A 22,741-nucleotide genomic window follows, 5' to 3' on the forward strand; every position below is an offset into this window, starting at 1 on the left:
CCTGACTTAGAGTAATAACAACAACCTTATAACTTCCCCTAATACTGATAGGCTCTCTGTGGTTCTTCAACTACTCTTCAGAATAGTTGTTATTTTCAGAAACTATTGCTCTGAAAGAAACCAACACTGGAGCCAAGCAATGGGAAAATTAATCAGAGCTGTAGCTTAGAGAGTGACCAAAGTAAAATTACTCCAAGATACAAAAGAAATTACCAAGCTAAAGAACAAGTCTGACCCTCAAAAAGACTGCTATAAAGACTTGGAACCAACCCAAATACCCATCAATGATAGACTGGATAAAGAAAATGTGGCACATATACACCATGGAACACTATGCAGCCATAAAAAAAAGATAAGTTCCTGTCCTTTGCTGAGACATGGATGAAGCTGGAAACCATCATTCTCAGCAAACTAACACAGGAACAGAAAACCAAACACCACATGTTCTCACTCATAAGTGGGAGTTGAACAATGAGAACACATGGACACAGGGAGGGGAACATCACACACCAGGGCCTGTCAGGGGGTTGGGGGTCTAGGGGAAGGATAGCATTAGATGACAGATTGATGGTTGCTACAAGCCACCATGGCACGTATATAACTATGTAAAAAACCTGCACGTTCTGCACATGTATCCCAGAACTTAAAAGTATAATTTAAAAAAAAAAGAAAGAAAACTACTATATTGACAATAAAATAAAGTCTCAATGTCTATCCAGAAAAAAAAAATACTGCTATAGATGGAAAATATATGTAGGGGAGGAGGGAGTATGTGTGTGTGTAAAATATGATTTTAGATTGATAAATACTAATCAGAAATATATATAAAAATATATATGTATATTTCTGATTAGTATTATGTTTCTATATATATTTTTTCTCCTGATTATTAGTTAACAAAACTAAAATCACAGTTGTTTCATGCTGAAAGGTTGATATTGTACAGTACCCAAGGGAAATAAAAGAGTCAATCAGTATAATATATAAATAATAATGTGAAATTGAAATATAGATAACAGGTAAATTTGAGGGAAAGAAAATGATGTTCTGATACTGACATGAAGGTATAGGTTTGAAAGTGGCATTTTTAATACAACTATCCAAAGTTCTTTCCCTCCCCTGCCCCAGCCCCTGTAGAAACAGGGTCTCCCTATGTTGCCTAGGCTGATCTCAAACTCCTGGGCTCAAGCAATCCTCCTGCCTCAACCTCCCAAAGTGCTGGGATACAGGCATGAGCCACCACACCCAGCCTATCCAAGGTTCTTGATAACATGAGACTGAGGAGGGAAGCAAATGGGAGTAAAGGATGAACACCATCCCATGAAACATGAAACAGGCTGATCTAGAGATTTTGCAGAGAAATTAAAGAGACAGGTTAAAGCCACATATCTCTAGAATTTGGCACATATTTTCCCACTATTTTCTTCAGATGACTTCTACCCACACCTGTAAAGCCATCCCATCCCATCTTGTTCTGCCCTCTCCTCAACACATACACACACGCACACGTGCACACACACACACACACACACCTGCTCCATTCCAGGCACAAGATTCTACTCTTCATTCTCTCATTTATCCAGCAATCCCTGCCCTGTCCTCATCTCTAGGCTTCTCCTCAAAGGCACAGACCCTGTTGGGTACCTACCCCAAATCCATTCTGCCCTGCCTTGCTACTAACAGAACTATGATAATATTCAGGAGGGCAATATGTCCAGCTACGATGCTCACCTGCCCAGACTCCTTTGCAGGTAGGGGTGGCCATGTAACCTGTTTCTTATCATGAGATATGACTGAAAAAAAGTCTGCTAGGGATTTGGGGAAAACTTTTGCCCTCCTCATACAGGCTCCACCTTCTCCCCATCCTTTCTTTCCTTCTTCAATTTCCTTCCTTCCTTTCTTTCCTTCTTCAATTTCTTTCCTACCCTTTTTTCTTTCTTCTTTTACCTGCCTCGTGCACAACATGAGGCTTGAGGTGGAGTAACCATCTTGGGAACACAGATCAACAAAGCCAAAGGCTAAGGATGGTGGAGCAGAAAGAGAAAAGAAGCCTGGGGCATTGATGGCTCCTTGAAGTTCTGCATTAGCCTTGGGCTTCTTGTATGTAGGTCTCTGTTTACCTAAGTCCCTGTAGTCAGGTTCATGTAGTGAGTGGCCTAATGCAACTAATTCCCACACCCTTACTCTCCCTTCTACCTGGAAAGAAATTCTCCCCACCTGATAGCCAATTTTTGAAGTCCTGTACTTCCTTCAAAGCCCACCTTAAATCCTATCTCCTTCAAGTGGACGTTCCACAATGTCTCAAAACCCATCTCTCTCTCTCCCGTAGTCATATAGGGCACAATTAAAATCATTAAAATAGTATACCCATCTGCTTCATATCATAAGTATTCATGTCTGGTTATTCATACATCCTCTCCCTAGACTGAGAGCTGCCAAGTGCACGGATCCTTTCTCACTCATTTTGAATGCCCTGCAGCCCCCAGCACAGTGCCCAGAGCACTCACTCAGTAAAGGATTGTTGAATTTCTTTGATTGCACAAATGCTCCTTCCTTTCCAAGTGTATGCTATGGATCATATTAAAACACCCGACTTCTATGTAGATGGGATGGGAAAGTTAACAATTAGGAAAATAAACTTTAGAAATCCTAGTCATGTTTGACCATGTTTTGACAGTTCAAAACTGTGTGGCCCTGTTGCTGACTAATTGCCCAGATACACAAACTAAGGTCAAAAGAAGGGACAGAAATCAGAAGGTATAGAAAGCCCAAAACTGGTCTATATATCATCAAACTAGAATGCTGGTTTCACCAAACTCAACGTGAAACTGGTATCTATTAGAGGCTGATTTGTATCCAAAGTAGTTAATATAACTTATTGCATTGTAATTCCAGTTACACTTCTACACTTATTTAATGCATTTCTTTGGGCTGACAAAAATTTATTGGCCATCTATTATGTGCCAAGTCCAGGTGACCAGCCATCTCTGGTTATCTGTGACTAAGCAGTTTCCTGAGACACAGGAATTTTCAGTGCTGAAGCTGGGAGAGCTCCAGGCAAACCAGGATGGTTGGACACCAAAGAAGCACCGAGCTTGATGCTTGATACAAAGCAGTAAAAAAGGTAGATGTTGTCCCTGCCCATGTGGAGCTCTACAATATAGTTGGTTCTTATTTGGCATTCTTAGCAATTACAAGTCAGTTTGCATCCTGTAACTGTATTTTCAAATCACATATGTTAGAGTTTATTAAACGGCAATCAAGGCCATCCAACACTTCCAGGTGCTAACACCATAAATCTCCACAGTAGAGTTGGCTGTGTGTGTGGAGGGAAGAAGAAGGACTTTGGAACAGGAGGATAAGCCAAAGTTCAGTTCATTAATGTGGTCATTGTTCTACCAGCTGTGAATTCCAACCAACTTTAATCACAGCCTGAGCCAGTTGTCTGTTGTTCTTGGATCAGCAAGCATGCTCCACCTTCAGGTTCTCAGTCCTCTTTGTGATACTAATTTTGACCTGATGGTGGGACTGTGCCTTCTCTGGAAAGGACCAGGAAATGTCAACTTTTCCTGGGGGAATGTGGAGGTAATCTGATGGCGGCATCTGCTGATATGGCCACCACAGTGGACTGGAACTGACTTTTTCTTCATCATTCTTCCATATTCATTCTCCCTATAGCTGGGCGCTGGGCCCTCCCATTTTTGGCATATGGATGACATATTTCCCCTTTTAGAATGCCAGTCCTCCCAGATAGATAATACACACTTCTGAGCTTAATAATCTGAAGATCCTATCCTTCCATAGGAGCCACCTATTCAACAAAGACTGAAAGTCCTGGTTCCTCATTCCAAGAATAAGTGGAGTACCTCTCACTCAATGGCAGATGTTTCTCTCTAATCTCCAGCCTTCACCCCTGCTAGGCTTTCATAACAACCACTATTGCTTTTCTACTATTGGCTGGGCATTTTCACATCCATTATTTTATTTAAACTGGACAACAACTCAAAGTAGATATTGTTATCCCCACTTCCAGATGAAGAAACTGAGGGGCAAAGAAGTTAGGGAACTTTCAGCTACTCAGAAGGCTGAGGCGGGAGAATGGCGTGAATCCGGGAGGCGGAGCTTGCCGTGAGCAGAGATCGCGCCATTGCACTCCAGCCTGGGCGATGGAGCAAAACTCCGTCTCAAGAATAAGAAGGATAAGAGAATAATAAGAGGAGGAAGAAGAGGAAGAAGAGGAAGAAGAGGAAGAAGAAGAAGAAGAAGAAGAAGAAGAAGAAGAAGAAGAAGAAGAAGAAGAAAGAAGAAGGAAGAAGAAGGAAGAAGAAGGAAGAAGAAGGAAGAAGAAGAAGAAGAAGAAGAAGAAGAAGAAGAAGAAGAAGAAGAAGAAGAAGAAGAAGAAGAAGAAGAAGAAGAAGAAGAAGAAGAAGAAGAAGAAGAAGAAGTAGTAAGGGAACTTTCCCTGGGTCACACATTATAAATGGACAGAGTAGAAACTGAAACTCACTCGATCACTCTTTTCTGAGAGTTGATTTGATGACCTGGTAGGGAACAGATCTTGTATGCCTGAAAAGAGCCTGTATATCTTGCATGCTTGAAAATAAGTGTGAGGAAGATTTCAAGGGAGAAGCAATTTTGTGTCTGTTGACTTCTAAATTTTGCTTAGTGAGGGGGTGGGTGTGCCAGGGAACACTGCAAATCAGGGAGAAAGGCCTGACAAAAACCCTAGTTTACTGCCTTGCACTAGATCAAATGTTAGTTCCTAACTATCTGTGAGTTTCTGCTTTGAAGCAATAAGAAATTAATTTTAAAATGGTCTTAAGAGGTTTTTAAAGGACAGATTTTCAACAAATAAAACTAAAATGCTTAGTTTCATTTCCATGGAATTTTTATGGCAAAGATGCTTTCAGTGATCTGGAGCCACTCTTTAAAAAGATACAGACCAATGAAGTTGGAGAGTCTTATCTTTTATGGTGAGGCAGCCTCAACATTGAGACAGAGCACTGAAGGTCCCAGAGCCTGACCCCATCGCTACCTACCATTAGCACAGTGGTCAGGATAGTCCAGGGATCCCAGAATGAGCATTTACAAATGAGGAAAATGACACCTACAGCAATATGTCAACAATGTCTTGCGAACTGCCTGGTTTATAATAGGTGCTCTATAATTTTACTGAATAGGGGAATAAAGGAACAAATAAACGAAACAAGTGATTTTCCAGAAGGTCACACAAACAGGGACAAAAATCCAGTGTTCTAAACCTTCACGCCATCTCTTAATCTAGTTGTGTCATCCTCTGGGTGAGCCTAGCCCACTTTAAAATGGATATTCAGATGTCGGAATGAATAGAGCAGTGTGCCTGACTTAAGTAATATCAAGATTTTAATTAGAGATGTGGAAAAGATGGAGTCGATAAAGCTCCCCTGTTATCCAGAGACCATGACCATTCCGGGTGGTTGGTTTCGTTTCTAATGCACATCTGCTCCACCTCACCAATTGCTTTGCGCAATATGCAGTTCACATTACAAAGTCAACAATTCTTTATCATCTGTGTGGTCAGTCACCCTTTCATTGTCCCTCCCTTGTAATTGTTTAATCTGGCCTTCCCTGCCACATTTCTTGGCTGCCTACTCTCCCTGCTCCTGTCAGTCAGGTTGTACTCAGGGAATGCAAATGCACAGAAAAAGTCCAGAGTCAATTAGAACTAATTAGGTGTTTTATCTGCTGCTTTGGATTATCCATGCCTCTATGGATACACAGCATAGGCTGATTGAACAACCACCCCTGGATTGGGGAGCGTTCTAAGATTCATACACAGCTTCCTATTGTCTGTGCTAATAGAGGTAAAGGGTGGTGTGAATGTACAACAGAGACATTTAAAAACCAAGGTATAGTTCACACACATTTTAATTATACATTTTAGTGAGTGTTTACAACTTTATATAATTGTCCATCCATCACCACAATCAAGGCATAGCATACTTTAACGTCACAAAAAGTTTTCTTGTGCTGTCTTAGCCAATCTGCCCTTACCTTGGCCCCAAGCAACCATCAGTCTGCTTTCTGTCACTACAGATTAGATTTGTCTTTTTTAGGGTATCACATAAATGGAACCATAGAGTATGTATTCACAAGTTATTTTTACTTGACTTTTTAATGGTTTCTCTAATTTCCTTCCCAGCAATATCTGGTTCAGGCTGATATTAAAATGTGTTCATGTTCCCTACATCCACACTGACTTGACAGGGTGGGCAGAGCTGGAACGTGGAAGAAACGTGAGAGGCAAGACGTGGAGGCTCATGAGCATAATTATTGGCAATGAGAAGAATGTTGGCTCTCCCCAGTTTTTGTAGAATATGACAAAACGGTGTGCCCATGTTGTGCCCTGAACCTGTTTTTAAGGCTATTCAATACAGAGTCTCCTAAATTTAACTGCCAAGGAATTGTGTGTGTTTTGCCTTGAATGGACGTTTGGAAACTCCAGACTTTAGCCAGCCCCTCTCAGCCACGGAGTCATTGCTCCCTCTGGTGTAAACACAGAGATTTGTCACCCTGTGTCAGGCATTCCCACCCACCGCAGCCCTCCCTGGACCACAAGGAGCCCAGGCAGGCAAGACAGCTGCAGGCTCCCGCTGGCTGTCGTTCGGTTCCTGGGTCAGAGGCTGAGTCCGTGAACACAGAGGAACACTGAGATCAACTGCTTGAGAGAGGACAGGAATAGAGAGAAGGGAAACCCCAGCTAGACATGCAAGATAGAGAGGTGAGGGGGCAGAGGCACAGCCGGAAAAACAAAGCAAGAAGTGATAGAGGGATGAGTTGTTTCCTCCATTTGTGAAACATCCTAAAAATTTACTCCTCTGCCCGAAATAGATTCAGTTCCAGGATATGAGAATCCTTGAAAAGTGAATTTTAACATGGAAATGCCGATAAATCTTTTAAACAACTTACACACCTCCAGGTGCTGCTGGACCTGCTTAATCTCCTTAAACCACCAGTAACTCCAACCATGGTGTTTAAAGTCTCATAAATCTGCACTAGCTTAAAATAGGGAAGTATAAATCACGTTCAGAAGCTTAGGGGTAAGGACAGGAGACGGGCATCCCAATGCCGTTTAAAACCACAGCACAGGCTTTTCATCAAAATTTTCCAAGAAAAGCTAAAATGAAAAACATTCAGGTTTCTAGGTTGTAGTTTCATAAGTTCTCAATTTGTTCTTTTTCCTTTTTTTCACGGGGTGGGCTGGTGTTCAAAGGAGCATTGACTAGTCAGTTGGAAAGAAAAAAATTGCAAAGACGCGTCTCACTTAGTCCTTTTACACAAAATAAAACCAAAACGAAAAAATAATAACAAACTACTACCAGAAGTCATTAGAAAACAGCAATGTTGGCCGGGGGCGGTGGCTCAAGCCTGTAATCCCAGCACTTTGGGAGGCCGAGACGGGCGGATCAGGAGATCAAGACCATCCTGGCTAACACGGTGAAACCCCGTCTCTACTAAAAATAGCCGGGCGAGGTGGCGGGCGCCTGTAGTCCCAGCTACTCGGGAGGCTCAGCCAGGAGAATGGCGTGAACCCGGGAGGCGGAGCTTGCACTGAGCCGAGATCGCGCCACTGCACTCCAGCCTGGGCGACAGAGCGAGACTCCGTCTCAAAAAAAAAAAGAAAAGAAAAGAAAAACAGCAATGTTCCTGGTAAATCACCAACAAAAATGATGTCTAGTTTTTGTTAAATTTTGTTAAATTGTTAATTTATGCCAAAAAATAGAAGTTATGGATACTATTCTACTATTCTACTATTCTTTTTCATTCCTACCACACGCCAGGCACCTACCACTGAGCTGAGGACACACACAACCACCTCCTCCTCATCCCCCTGCTGCAAAGGCTGTCAGACTTTTTCTGGTTCCACTTCGTAATATTTCTCATTACAAACAGTGATTCTCACCAGCTGTTTGAGAAGGTATTGGAGAAGCCACACTATCCTAGAAAATCCAGGGGGTACATGAGAGATCCAGCAGGGGAAGGCTTTTCTGTGTGAAGAGCTTTGGGTACATTATCTAATTTTATCCTCACAGCAGCTGCATAAGAAATATTATTATTATCTCTGTTTTACAGATGAGGAAGCTAAGGTGCAGACTTTAAGTAATTTACCCCAAGTAGCATGGCTGGCAACTGATGCAGCAAAAACTCCAACCCCGAGTCTGCTTTAGAAGACCTGATCTTATCCAGGATGCCATCTACCTTCTGTGGGGCAATAAGCCCAGACCACAGAGCATTTGGAAGAATCTCACATATCACACTCTAAGAATTGATATGTTCTCTGCTTCCTCTTTTCTGGCCTGGTCCAGTGACCTTTCAAACCCCAAAGTCTTAGAAAAATCTACTGTGTTAACTGAGTCTTTACTGAAACTTCAGTCCATGTAGAGAAAATAAGAGTCCCCAGCTTGTGTCACTTGCTACAAGTTCCACTTGGCCTGCAGGGATGTACCACCAAGTGATCCTGGGAAAACATCGAAACTTCCGTTTCCTTACCTACTAAATAGGAATCTATATGACAGCCAATAAAAAGTGAATTATTAAGCCAACTACAGAGGACAACTATAGCTTAATCCTGCAGAGAAACTCTGGGAAACAGTCTAAGACACACACCTTAGAATTATTCCACCCAAGGGATGAGGTTGTTGGGATATTTATACCTCATCTCCCACCATTCATTGGTTGAGGGATGCTCCTGGGGGACAGGACAGTTAATTTTCCAGTGTTTCTGAACTGCCATGTGTCTTAAGGCCTCGTGACCCTCCAGGGTTCCAGGTAAAGTCCTCAAGCACCACGATGCAAATGCTGGCAGATGGAAGATGTCTGGAAGACACTGAAATGGTAAGGCAGCCTGAGGGATATGCATTCAGTGTTTGCCACACTAGCTCCATATTTCCAGATGGGAAAATCCAAATTGGAAGGAAGTTAAACGTACCACTACTCACTAAGCAACTGTCCCAGGTATTTTCGAGGTGCAGGGTTGTGTTGCACATGAGCTTGAGTTCACAGTCCCAGGCTAAGAAGATAACTGAACTGAGGACACACACAACCACCCTCTCCCCATTCCCCTGCTGCTGTGGCTATCAGACCTTCTCCTGGCTCCACATCAGTAATATTTCTCACTACAAAGAATGATTCTCAACAGCTGTTTGAGAAAGTATTGGAGAAGCCATATTCCCTTAGAGACTCCAGGGGATACATGAGAATCCAGGGGTAGGGACGAAGTCTATATTTAAAATATATATTTACAACTGCCTCACCCCCTCACCATGCCAAGTCCCTTGACACTAGGTTATTGTGAGGAGTGGTAATAGGAAGATAGGATAAACTAATTCCTGATCAGATGCAGTAAGTCAACATCCTCTGAAACAAACAACTATTCAGCTAAAGGTATTGCCTCTTTTCTAAACCTTTAAAAAAGATACAGTGAGGCATCAAAGGAAGTAGTTTTAACTGTGTGTCAAGGATGGTTTGATTATTTCAGGAAGTTGCAAAAGACCAGAGTTTAGGAGAAGCTGCAAGGAAAGTTATAAGTGGCTCAGTTTCTGCCGGTTCAGCATGAGACTCTCATCCAACGTCCAGTTAAGTTGGAAGTCAGAGGTTTCCGGTTTTGCTTCAAGGGATTACTACTGTCTGTTCCCTTATCCCCAAATCTCACCTGTACCCTGGCCCTTCCCTGAGCTCATCTGTATTACAAAATGTTTACAGAGTGGTTAAATTGGGAGTGATGATGCCAATAATTTATGCCAAAGTAATCTCAGTTACTTTGTCTCCATAATACTCCAAATTACAGGACCTGAATTATGCCTACGATCTGAACCTCTTTTTTTGTCAGGTTATGAAAAAGAGTTAAAGAAAAGGAAAGGTAGTAGATGATTCCTCCAGGTAAGCTGTGCTTCTTTTAATTTTACATCATGTGATTCTTTGGCTGTTAACAAAAGTCATCGTTGGTACTTATAATTTTCCCTCTGAATGCCTAAGCATTTTATTATAGCTCACAACACCTCCCCTTCTAGTTGAGGTCTTGGTTGCTGGACGCAGGCTTAGAGAGGTCAGCAACAGTACTGCTTTACCAGATACTGACTTCTCCATTTGGAGCTTCTCCTTTTTGCAGCTCCTCTAAAAACAATGGCCTCCACATCATTTATGGCGGTGCTAGAAATACTTACAGGGGTAGGAGCGTGGCCTTCTCATATTTACTATCTAAGGGCTTCAATTCATCTACCCTTTGCCTCTGGGAAAAGAAGAAACTCAAGTCATCTTCCCTTCTCCCCATGCCCCTCACTCTGTACCTCAACTTGATGGAGAGATTTCTCACACTGAGTGGGCATCACTTAGTAAAAGGTGGTGTCCTTTCTCTGCCACTCTCCTTTCTTCCTCCTCCCTCTGCATTGTTGAAGATGCTGTCTGATTCTCAGTTCTCTTCTCTCACGCTTGCTGTGGTACTTTTATCACTTTTGGGATCTGTCACATGAAGAAAGTCTTCTAACTTGGGCTTATGCTTAGGGGGAAAGAGAGGCACAGGTAAGCCTCTGGCCTAGGCCACATGCTCTAGACCACTCAACAAAGAGAGGCACTTATCTTTCAGACACAAGCTCAAAGAAGAGCTCCTTTCCTTTGTCATTGCTCCCTGTGCATGTATGGATCATCCTTAGGAACTTTATGGGGAAGACAAAGAAGACTATGTCTCCTGCTTGGTGACATGATTTGACCATTTCCTGAAGTCTCCTGGCCTCCTCCTTTCCTGCCCCCATGTTTTCTGTAAATATTTTCAAGGAGACAGAAAACATTATAGGAATGAAACAATTAATACCTGTTTACCCCCTTCCTAATTCACCAGCTGTTCATCTTTTGCCACATTTGCTTATCTCTATGTGTGGTGTGTGTGCAATGTTTTCGTTTTTCTGCTTTTAATTATTCCAAACCATATGAAAGTAAGTCATAGATATTAGAGCACTTTATCCCCAAATAGTCTAGAAGACCTCTCCTAAGAATAAGGACATTATACTGTTTTTATATAATGTGTATAACTGCAATACTATTATTACTCCTAAGAAAAGTAACAATAATTCCAGAATATCAGATATCCCCAGTTGTTTCAAGAATGCCTTTTATAGCTGTTTTCATTGTGCTAAAATACACATAATATAAAATGTACCATTTTAACCATTTTTAAATGTACTGTTCAGTTGCATTAAGTACAGTCACATTGTTGTGCAACCATCACCACCATCCACCTCCAGAAGTTTTATCTACCCCACTGAAACTGCATCCAGTAGAATACTAACTCCTCAGCCCTGGCAACCACCATTCTACTTTCTGTCTCTATAAATTTGACAACTCTGGTACTTCATGTTAATAGAATCATAACGTATTTGTGCTTTTGTGACTGACTTATTTCACTTAGCACAATGTCTTCTAGGTTTATCCATGTTGGGACATGTGTTAGAATTTCCTCCCTTTTTAAAGCTGAATGATATCCCATTATGTGTATATGCCACATTTTGTTTATCCATTCATACATTGATGAACCTGTGATTGCCTCTACTTTTTGGCTATTGTAAATAATGCTGCTATGAACAGGGGGTACAAATATGTGTTTGAGTCCTTGAGTCCACTTCTTTTGGATGTATGTGCAGAAGTGGGATTGCTGGATCATATAGTAATTCTGTGGTTAATTTTTTGAGGAATAGCCATCCCATTTTTCACAGCAGCTATACCATTTTACACTCCCACCAGCATGCACAAGGGTTCCAATTTCTCCACATCCTTACCAATACTTGTTATTTTTTGTTGCCTTTATTTTATTTTATTTTATGGATGGGGTCTTGCTATGTTGCCTACGTTGGAGTGCAGTGGCTATTCACAGGCATGATCATAGCACACTGCAGCCTCTAACTCCTGGTCTCAAGGGATTCTCCCACCTCAGCCTCTTGAGTAGCTGGGATCACTGCTCCTGGCACTTTCTTTGTATAATAGCCAACTTAATGTGTTTGATCTCATTGTGGTTTTAATTTGCATTTCCCTTGTAATTAGTCTTTTCGTGTGCTTATTGGCCAGTTGTACATCTTCTTTGGAGAAATGTCTATTCAAGTCCTTTCCCCATTTTTTAATCTTTTTTTTTTTTTTATTTTGTGGGTGTTGAGTTGTAAAGATTCTTTACATATTATGAATATCAATTTGCAAATATTTTCTCCCATTCAGTGGTTTATCTTTTGTTTGTGTCGATTGTGTCCTTTGATGCACAGAAGTATTTAATCTTGATGTAGTACAATTTATCTATTTTTTCTTTTCTGTGCTTTTGGTGGCAACTAGAAAATTTTAAATTACATGTAGCTGACATTACATTGCTATTGGACAGTTCTGGCCTAGAAGCTTGATTAGATTTAGGTTGATCAATTTTGGCAAGAATACTTCATAGTCTGGACACAGTGGCTCACGCCTATAATCCCAGCACTTTCAGGCAGATTGCTTAAGCCCAGGAGTTCGAGACCGGCCTGTGCAACATGGTGAAACCCCGTCACTAAAAAAATACATAAAAATTAGCCAGGTGTGGTGGCACACATCTGTAGTCCCAGCTACTAGGGAGGCTGAGGTGGGAGGATCACTTGGGACTGGGAGGTCAAAGCTGCAGTGAGCTATGATTGCATCGCTGTACTCTCAACCCTGCAAGAGGTATATATCTAGTCGTCCTACTGTTAGTGATGCTAAATTTGATCATGTGGTTAACTGCCAGATATCTGGATTATAAAGTATATTTTCTCTTTGCAATTTCTAAATAATTTGTGAGATGATACTTTGGCACCAGAATACCATTTCAGATATTATCAAACCTTGACACTGGTTAGCCCTCTTAGAGAAACGTACAGAGCAAAATTAAGGAAAAGAATCAACGAGTCAGATCCTAAATGCATGACCCTCTGGGAAGGCAGTTCAGATAACTCCTTGCCTTTGTACCCTGGCTTTTTGGTGGCTGCAACAGCCAGAGAACATGTCTTTTTAAGTCAGATATTACCAAGCATTGGCAAAAAGGTGGGGAAAGAGAGTCCTCACCCCCTGCAGGTGCAGCCATTCTGAAGGACAATTGTGCACCTTAAATCCACCAAGTCCACTCCTGGGTATACACCTGGGGACATTCTTCCCAGGGAACACAAGATGTTCCTAACAAGCTTCACTACCACCCTCCTGGAGGCAACCTAGGTGTCCATCTCTAAGGAATGTACAGGTAAAATGTAGTATGTGCATACAATAGGATAATGAACTATATTTTCATTTAGAAACCTGGATTGATCTCAAAAATGGAGTTAAAAGAAAAAAAAGCAAAAACAGAATGGGATTTATAGCACAATTCCATTTATGTATCAAACACACACATAAAGCTGCCTTGTATATTTTTGTAAGGACGCTTATATATCTAAATAAACATCTGTTGGACGGATTGGAAGAACTATATTAAATGTATTAGAGTGGATGCCTATGGGAGAAGGGCAATGGGATTAGGAATGATAGATGAAGGGGAAAAAAACAATAAACCTTTAAAAAAAAGTTTCACAGAAAGCTTGGTTCTTCTATGAGTAAATGATAATATTCCACGACCTGAGAAGCAGGATTACCTCAAACATGTACACCTGAATTCCAAAAGATACAAAAAAGAAAAAAATTTGATATAATTCTAGATTTTTGTCTGTTTTTCATATTCAAAACAAATGAGCTGTTTCCTGCCTTACAGGTTTTCTATTGTTGCCATACAAATTACTATACACTTAATAGCTTAAAACAACATAAATTTATTGTCATATAGTTCTGTAGGTAAGAAGTCTACCACATGTCTCATTGGGCAAAAATCAAAGTGTTGGTAGCACTGCGTCCTTTTCTGAGGGCTCTAGGAGAGTTTCCTTGGCTGTTCCAGCTTCTAGAGATCACCCACATTTCTCAACTCATGGCCCTCCTCCTCTGTCTTCAAAGCCAGCAAGGGCAGCGCTAGTCCTTCTCACATCTCCTTCTCTGACTCTGACCTTCTCCTCTGCCTCCCTCTTTCACTTTTCAGGACGCTTGTGATTATATGGGGCCCACCTGGATCATCCAGGACACACACTCTCTCTATCTTAAAATCAGCTGCTTAGCCACCTTAATTTTATCTGCAACCTCCACTCCCCTTTTCTATGTAAGGTAACATACTCACAGGTTCTAGGGATTAGGACGTGGAAATTTGGTAGTCTGTTATTCTACCACACCTCAGCATATGTCAAATACTGAAAAACAGAAAACCATGTACTCTTTCTCATTGTGAATGAGTTATTCAGCCAAATAACCAAAGATACGTTTATGCTACTATGTGCTAGATCCCCATGGTAAGAGCTGAAGTTATAGTAGTGGTCAGGAGTTGGGGGTTTGGTGACGTTCCCTTCCCTTGCAACAAAAATTCCCACTCTGGCATATTTTAGCTAAAGGATAAATGAGAATTATTCTGATTAAGCTGTCTTATTACAGTGTAAATGACTGGCTTCTAGAAGAGATATTTACGTCCTTTTCAAAAGAAGCACCCTAACCCAGGGCCTCTTAAAATTTAATGGGCATACAAATTGCCTGGGAATCTTGTCAAATGGAGTTTTGATCCAGTAGGACTGGCATGAGGCCTGAGTCTGCTTTTTCACAAACTTCCAGATGATGCTAATGCTACCTGTCCAGGGCTGTACTTCTGTTTGAGTTAGAAAGAAAGACCCTAACTCAAACAGAACTCCAATTGTAAGCCATAGTCAGTCTGACCCTGCCATCAGTCCATCTTTATCATGGGTTTGCCTCCTTCTAAGAGATGATGGTAGTCAATCAGCTTTGCAAAACACCACACTTTGTCACTGTGACAAAATACCACCAACAGAGAGGACACCTTGCCTACTGGGAATGCCCTCAATTTCCCACAAGGACGGTTTCTGACCAAGACCCACATTCATCTCCAGATATGGGTGTGCTGTATACAATCTTGATAGGATAGTGAGTCTCCTGTTTCCCCGGCCAGGACTCCTAACCTCCGAGACTGATGCCCCCCAGACAGTGTGACCCAGTGGCCCAGTATCTGAATTCATATCTATTTACAGAAGTGTATGTGATTGGGCAAAATCAGGACCATATTGGGACAGATTACCTGAGCTATTTGAGGAGTACCTTACTAGATCAAGTTATAAAGATGGACAAGATTCAACATTATCTCCTTACTAGTATTTTGCAAACTAGTTCCTTCAGGGCTGAGAAACAGATGAGCAGAAGACAGAGCAGAAGCAATAGAATCTCCATAGGTAAGTTGAGCTCTCTTTATAGCGACCTCAAGGGAACTCTGGCCAAAGAAACTACCTTAGTAAAGCTCAAGGACCAATGGGAGAACACATTATCACGTTCAGGTGAATTGATAATGTAATTTGTAAGGTAAAAGAATGCAAGTTCCTATATATACCACGTGGCTGTTCCTGATTAATGAGTTTGGGCAGTACCACTTCATACTACACTTTTGAACCCTGACGTACTTGGGTGTTCTCTGAGCTGCGATTTCTCCAAATCCTCGTTTGGGCTGCAAAACTTTGATCACTTGGGGGCAACAAAGCAGAGCCATACCTGCAGTTCCACACCTTCTACTTACAAGATAACTAGGTGCATCTCATCTCTTCGGCAGAGTGCTGTTACAACATTTCCCCTGAGGATTCCTTGAGGAACCTCCATCTTATGGCATCTATAGGCCTTCTTCCCAAATTATTCCGGGTGGGTAGCTGCTAAAAACACTTGTGTGGGAGCAAACACTATAGGAGCTCCCCCACTCAAGCTGCACAGATCCAAAGTTGGTACCCCTGCAATAGAGCAATGGTGGAAGGCATGGATCTCTGCCAGGTGAAGAGGAGACATATTCTGACTATAGCAGGACTTAAAGCTGTCAATTCATCCAGCATCTCAGCTGAATGACCTCCATGACAGCTGTTTCCTATTGTAGAACAAATTAAGTTAGGGGGTCACTATTCTCTCTCACCCTAAGCATTCATTCAAGTATTAAAGTGTAGAACTCTACATCAGGCAGCAGCTTTTAAGACATAGAGTCTAATACCCATCATTTTGCAGATTTGAAAAAAAAATGAAGACTAGCTATGAAGGCCCAGGAAGCCAGCTCACCCTCTCACCCTTCTGTTTACATCTCACTCCCACCTCTATACTTTTTACCACTTTCATATTTTTTATTTCCTCCTTCCCTTTTGCTTAGCTTGAAATGATGGTGCCTGAATTTCTTGCCTCCACCAAAACTGGATGGATGGCTTTTTCTCCCTCTCCTGAAAGGAAGAAAGTTGTGAAAGCCTGCAGATAAGGGAAGTAAATAGATTAAGAGTAAACAGGCAGTTCATGATAGAGATGATATCCAAACCCAGCTCACAGAGGCCAGTCAGGTGACCTGTTTGAGGTCACATATCTAGTTGATGGCAATGCTGGGACCAGAACCCACCTCCAACTTCAAGAGTTTTTCCCACTAAACCTTCCTCAACCATAACTAGAACACCCTTTCCCATACCTGATGGAATGACACCTCATTACAGATTCAAAAATACCTTTGAAGATATTCACCTTGAAAGCTGAAGGTCAAGGTCTGCTTTGGGGAAAAGGGTAAATGGAGCTACCTGGGAATGCTACTGATCAGGCCTGGGTCTTTTGTCTCACAGTCACATTAGCCTTCCCACCTAATTCCATTTTTAGGGTTTAAGCTTTTTAATTCTTTTCCAACGCAATCCCTGTCTGGCCATGTGTTATTACTATCTTGCTATTTCAAGTTTCTCTCCAGCTGGATAAATCTTCATTCTGTGTCCCAGCCCTGGATTTTCTCTTTGATTTCCTCTCATCTGCCCAGGAGGCCAGCTTACCCTCCCACCCCTCTATTCACATCTCACTCAACTCTTCCCACTTCTATACTTTTCACCACTTTCATACTTTCTACTTCCTCCCTCCCTTCCACTGCTCTTGGAATGATGGCTTCTGAATTTTTTGCCTTCACCAAAACTGGATGACTTTTATCCCTCTGCTGAGGGAGGTGGGGGGCGGCGGGGGGCGGGGGGAAGCCGTGAAAGCCCAAAAAATGCCATCTTTCATCTCATTTTCTATTTCTAGCACATATTCTATTTATAATTCTGCCTCCCCCATAGCAGATTGACACAGCACTCTGCTTAGTTCCCAGAATAAATGCAATTCAAGAATGAGAGGCAAGTCCAGGCTCCCAGGATTCTTCTGCAGTCAAGCATTTGTTAGGGTTTTTTTCTGCTAGCATTTGAGGAGTGTCTCTGTTGGTAGCTGTGCTTCTCTGAACCCATCTTTCACTGTCCTGAAAATGCCTTCCATACAGGATTCTCTTCATGGCAGATTTCCTTTCCTGATCATGTCTGGACCAAGCTTATATCAAAGGCAGCTTTTATTCCCCACACATACGTTGACTGTGCCATAAAAGATATTTAAATATTTCTTGGATAAACAAATGAATACTGGCATATTAAATGACAAGTCATAACCTGAGTTTGTGGGAAGCCAATTTGGAATTATTGTTAATCCACAAAGTAAACAATACATGTAAAAATTTACATTTTCAAATTAAAAACCGATTTTATACGACACTCAATATCTCCGATGTCCCCATAACCAAATCATTATAAAACCTGAAGGAAAGAGCAACATTTGCAGAGTAACTTCCACCTTAGGAACTGTGCTTTGCTCACATAATTTTATTTATTCTACAACTTGTGAAATAGGTATTATTATCCCCACTTCGTAGGTAACAAAACTGAGACCCATGCAAGTTGAGTAGCTTAGCTTAGGTAACAGAAGAAGTAAGTGGCAAAAAATGAATTAGACCCAAGTTTATCTGACTTCAAAGCTCACTTTAAAAACCAAAAGAGGACGTGGGATCTTTGAACACAGCACCTGATGTAGCACATGCTGATGATTTCGGTGCAGACTGTGTTCTCCTTGACTATTTCTTTCCTGCTTAGCACATAGTAGATGCTCAGACAAATAGTTGTTGAATTAAATTATTGACTGTACCATTTAGACTCAAAGTTCCTTAATCTGGTAGTACGCTAACATTCAGGGCTTGATATAGACAATTTAGAAGAAACCCAGCATCAAGCTTTGGAAGGTTATCCTGTGGGGATGCATAGGCCAATGTTCTCTGTCTTGTCTTCATCAGGGAAAACAGACACAGGATGATGACTTGAGTAGGCAAGATGTAGGTAAGAGCTAAGGGAAACATGGTCAAACACTGGATCAAGCCACTGAGGAAGACAAAATATTTTGTCTGCAGATGCCCGTCACTCTCGGATAAGCCAGGCTTGAGAGGCTGCAGAGGCACCAGGAGCTGCTCTTCCGCATTTGTGGCAACAGTAAGAAGAGTCTCCTAGCAGAAACTGACCTTGTTCTATAGCATCCTCTCCATGGTAATGTGGAGTTGTTAGTTCCCTTCATTGCTCTCTGATGCGTAGCTTTAATTGTATCTTTGCTTTTATGCAGAGAATGGATTCATGTTCCCAAGAGGATAGCTGGGAAAACCCACTGCCAGCCTCGAATACAAATAGGAACCTGCAGAAACTGCTGCTTCATGAGTGGGCACAGGGAAGAGGAGATGAAAGAGGACAACAACCTCCAAAGGTCTGAGGTTCAGGCATGGAGGGATCACAGTTCCTCTTGCCCTCTTCCAAGGAGTGCAAACAGGAGCAATTTTATTCAAAGGAAAATGATAAAATTGTCTTCTAGGGGATGTTATGTGGTGCCGGAAAGCTACCATCCCCCCAGAAAGCTGTTCCTCACCCATACAAGAGCTCCCATGGCTGAGGGACAGCTAATACCACTGTTGACATAATTACCTTCCTCAATTTTTTAGGCATGTTTCTCCATACTTGAGATCATATTGTATAAACATTTTGCAACCTACCTTTTCCAGTTAACATTATAGCTTGTAAGCATTTGAGGGGAGGATATTATAAAGTCCAGCCATTTTACAGTTGAGGGAGACATCAGGCAGAAATAGCAGCAACGACAGGTACTCCTGGGCTGGCTCCCAGGAGGTCAAATAGTCCTATCCCACCCATGGTATGGTGCGCCCATTTATACAATCTCATGAAGCAGTTGGTAGTGGTTGGCTCCTGGAGGTAGGATCAAGGGAGTTGTTGTCTTTTTAAAAAATCTCTCAACTTCTTATATTTTTCAAAATTTCATAATAAACCAGTATCACTTTTATAGTCAGAAAAAAATATTTTAAAGATGTTTCCTTCCTGCTGCCAAGAAAGCAGCAAGGCATTAGAATCTGAATCAAGGCAGAAGAGCAAGCTACGCAGGCTCGCCTCACCATGCTTGAGGCTCCCCAGCTGTGGAATGGGGACAGTCACCTTGGACCTCCCAGAGTAGAGACTGTAACACTATCTGTCACATAGGGAGAAGGTGATGTCACTCTAGGACAAGGTGAAGAGATGAGCAGCCCACATCTGGGAGGTGGCCAAGCTTTGAGGCCCACAGCTGCCCACCCCTCCAAAGCCCCCCAAAGCTTCTCAGAGGAAGAACAGGAATTTGTCTTATTTATGATTATAACCTCCCAACTCAGCCATCATTCAGAACAGATTGGAACCTTGGTATCTTTAGACCCTGAGAAAGGAGTTAAGCTACATTCTTTTCCCATTGCTTGTGAACAGGGCCAACTCATTCATTAGGCACAGGAGACACAGTAGCTAGGGACCAAAATACTGTTAGGGCTACACAAAATGTTTTGACATATTATATTCATATATTTGCCATTATTTCAAAACAGTCATAAAATAGGATTTTTCATTTTCTTAATGGGGGAAAAGGTCCAAGAAGGCAAAAGTGCTTCCTGCCCACAGAAATCATAACATGATTTGTCACTTAGTCTATATTTCAGCTTCATTTTTTCCAAGCCTTTCCATGAAATTATCAAGGTGGATTATGAACCAAAATGTCTACTATTCCTCTCTAATCATCTTCTTCATCATTCTGGTAAAGAGGAAACAGACTCTGGGTGTAGATTTTTGGCATGAAAATAACCAGAGCCCTGAGGTTAAACAGAGACCCTTACAGCAGAATTAGGCAGATGGAAACATATTTGGCAGAGAGCAGAAGAAAACGCTTTATAAATTGCTCCCACAAAAACCATTACAACACTGATGGATAAGATGCAATAACTCTAGGAAATGATCTGGCATTGCCCCTTTTTCCTAGGAATAATTGTCCCTCATTCCTTAGGATAACATTTCTGTGAAATATGAACATCCCTTTCATAATTTCATAACTCTGGTCCTTTTAAAATTAGAGTTATAAATAAATAAGTACAATTTGCAAACCGTTTGATTACATCCCTATACTTTACCAGGATTCCCTAAGGAGGCACTTACACCACTTTTTACGTCATTAAATATTTAAATAAAAACTCATTGAAGTGAATCGTGGGACAGAAAGGCATTCATGAAGCACATGTTTGGGCACGATGCAGCAGCAGGCTTTAGACGTAGGGAGCACACAGAATATTTGCTCCCTGCAGACCAGGCATAGCATAATGCAGCCAAGGGGCTTTGAAGGGAGGGAATACAGGTTTCAAGGAAGGAAGCCAGTAGAGAAATCCCCAGTTTTACTTAGCGTCCCTTATCCAGCATTTTATTATTATTTTCACTGGTAAACATTGACTGAGCACAACACTATGTGAAGAGAGCGGGAATGTTGTATTAAATAGCCCTGACGCACAGGAGTTTGCAACATGGTTAGAAACCATGAAAATACTAGATGTAAGTGGATCACAGCAATATCAAGGCGTACATGCCGAATGACAGAGGAGTGGTCCCAACCGTAAGTTTTGTATGAGAGCCAAGAGGAGAGAAAATCCTCAAGTGACTGAGCATCATTGAGGATCCAGCAGGAAGCAGATGGCATACTCGAGAGAGTTTAACTAAGGAAATATTTACTGAAGAATGGGCAGAGTTGAGCGAATCAATCACAGTGGTGAACTTAGGGACTAGCAATTGTGGAAGCCGTAACCACCCCTAGACCTGAAAGGGCAAGGCAGGAAATGATGTTATTGGAGCCAATGAGAACTGGTTCCATGGAACCAGAGAAGACTACAGAATGGACCTAGCGGGACAAATGGAGACTAGCCCAACACACAGGCTGGAGAGCTTGCTACGGGCCTTAAGAGAAAGGAAAGACATATTGGCATAGAAAAGGAAGGGGGAGATCATCTTAAGCAAAAGTAGACATGTGCATATAGGAAATGGGAAATAATTTTTTTCCAGTGAGGAGGCAATATGTGCACTGTACGTTTTCTTAAGAAGAGTAAGGCTGTAACATTCAGGAAGTTTGGAGGAATTGACATAGGTCAGAGTTTCTTTATCCCAGCACAACTGACATTTGGGGTAGGATAATTATTTGTTTGGGGGACTGTCCTCTCCTTTGTAGGATGTTTAGCAGCAGCCCTGGCCCCTACCCTCTATATGCTAACAGCAGCCCACTCCCAGTTGTGATAACCAAAAATGTTATCACACATTGCCAAATATGCCCTAGAGATGCAAAACTACCCCCAAGTTGAGAACCACTGGGAGAGGAAACGGAGGACCCCATGATCAGAAAATTGTAGAAACACAGGGTGAATGTACGATGTTAGCATCTTACATTCTAGAGGTGGCAGGTATGGGCTTAGATCAGTGTGGAGCAGTGAGACTGGCAAGAAATGGACAAAGGCACGGGGCCTGTAGGTGAGAAGGCCCTCACCTTCTATGGGATGTGTGAGGAAAGGCAGAGGGGAGTGCCTAAGGGTGATTCTTAGGTTTGTAGTGGGATAAGAGGGAGGAGGATGTCTCCACTGACAACACTATGAATGTCTGAGGCTGGCCCTGGGGAAGATGGTGTGCCCTTTGTGAACTTGTTTGAATGAAGTCCAGGACATTTGGACAAGGGACTGAGTTGAGCAGGGAGGTTGAGACTTTAAGTGTAGATTTGAGTCATCCACGCAGACAGCTCGCTGGAAAACTTCTATCCATAGTAGGATAGGAGTTCTCATGAAGGGAAGATAGAGAGAAATCCAAAGACTGAGGAGGTTTTCTTTTCTTTTCTCTTTTTTTTTTTTATGGTGATGGTGGGGAGCAAGGGAGTGTTGTGCATATTTAGAAGATGAATAATGTGGGATAGAAATAGAAGGCTCTGGAGGCAGGAAAACCAGGCAGTTTTCTGAGGGGTGAGAGTGGGCTGAAGTTCAGCTCCTACCCTACTTGTCAGCCCATATGCCCAAGGGGCTATGTCTGCCCCTGAGTGACCACCTTTTTCTAATGTATGTGAAGGTGCCACACAGCGTAGGGGGGAGTCCTAAGGAGAATCAGAGCAGCCACAGAAGACACAGGTGTCAGGAAGGAAGGAACTGTGTCCAGACAACTCACCCCACTTCCCAGTGGTAAATATTCTCCTTTTTTTACCCCCAATTACTCAGGTCCTTAAAGAAGTAGACTTTGATTAGGTAGACATTTTCATTTATGTGAAATTTTGTGGTTTGTTCTTCATACCTGAGTGGTTATAGGAGGTGTTGCCCTTCTAGGTTCTGGAAAAAGACTACATACAGAGGTAGCAGGAAGTGGAGGGGATTCAGAACCACAGTGAGTACCTGTACTTGTCATCCCAATGGTTTCAACTCTGAAGAGAGATGACG

Source organism: Macaca fascicularis, chromosome 2 (genome assembly GCF_037993035.2).
Source record: "Macaca fascicularis isolate 582-1 chromosome 2, T2T-MFA8v1.1".
NCBI lineage: Eukaryota > Metazoa > Chordata > Mammalia > Primates > Cercopithecidae > Macaca > Macaca fascicularis.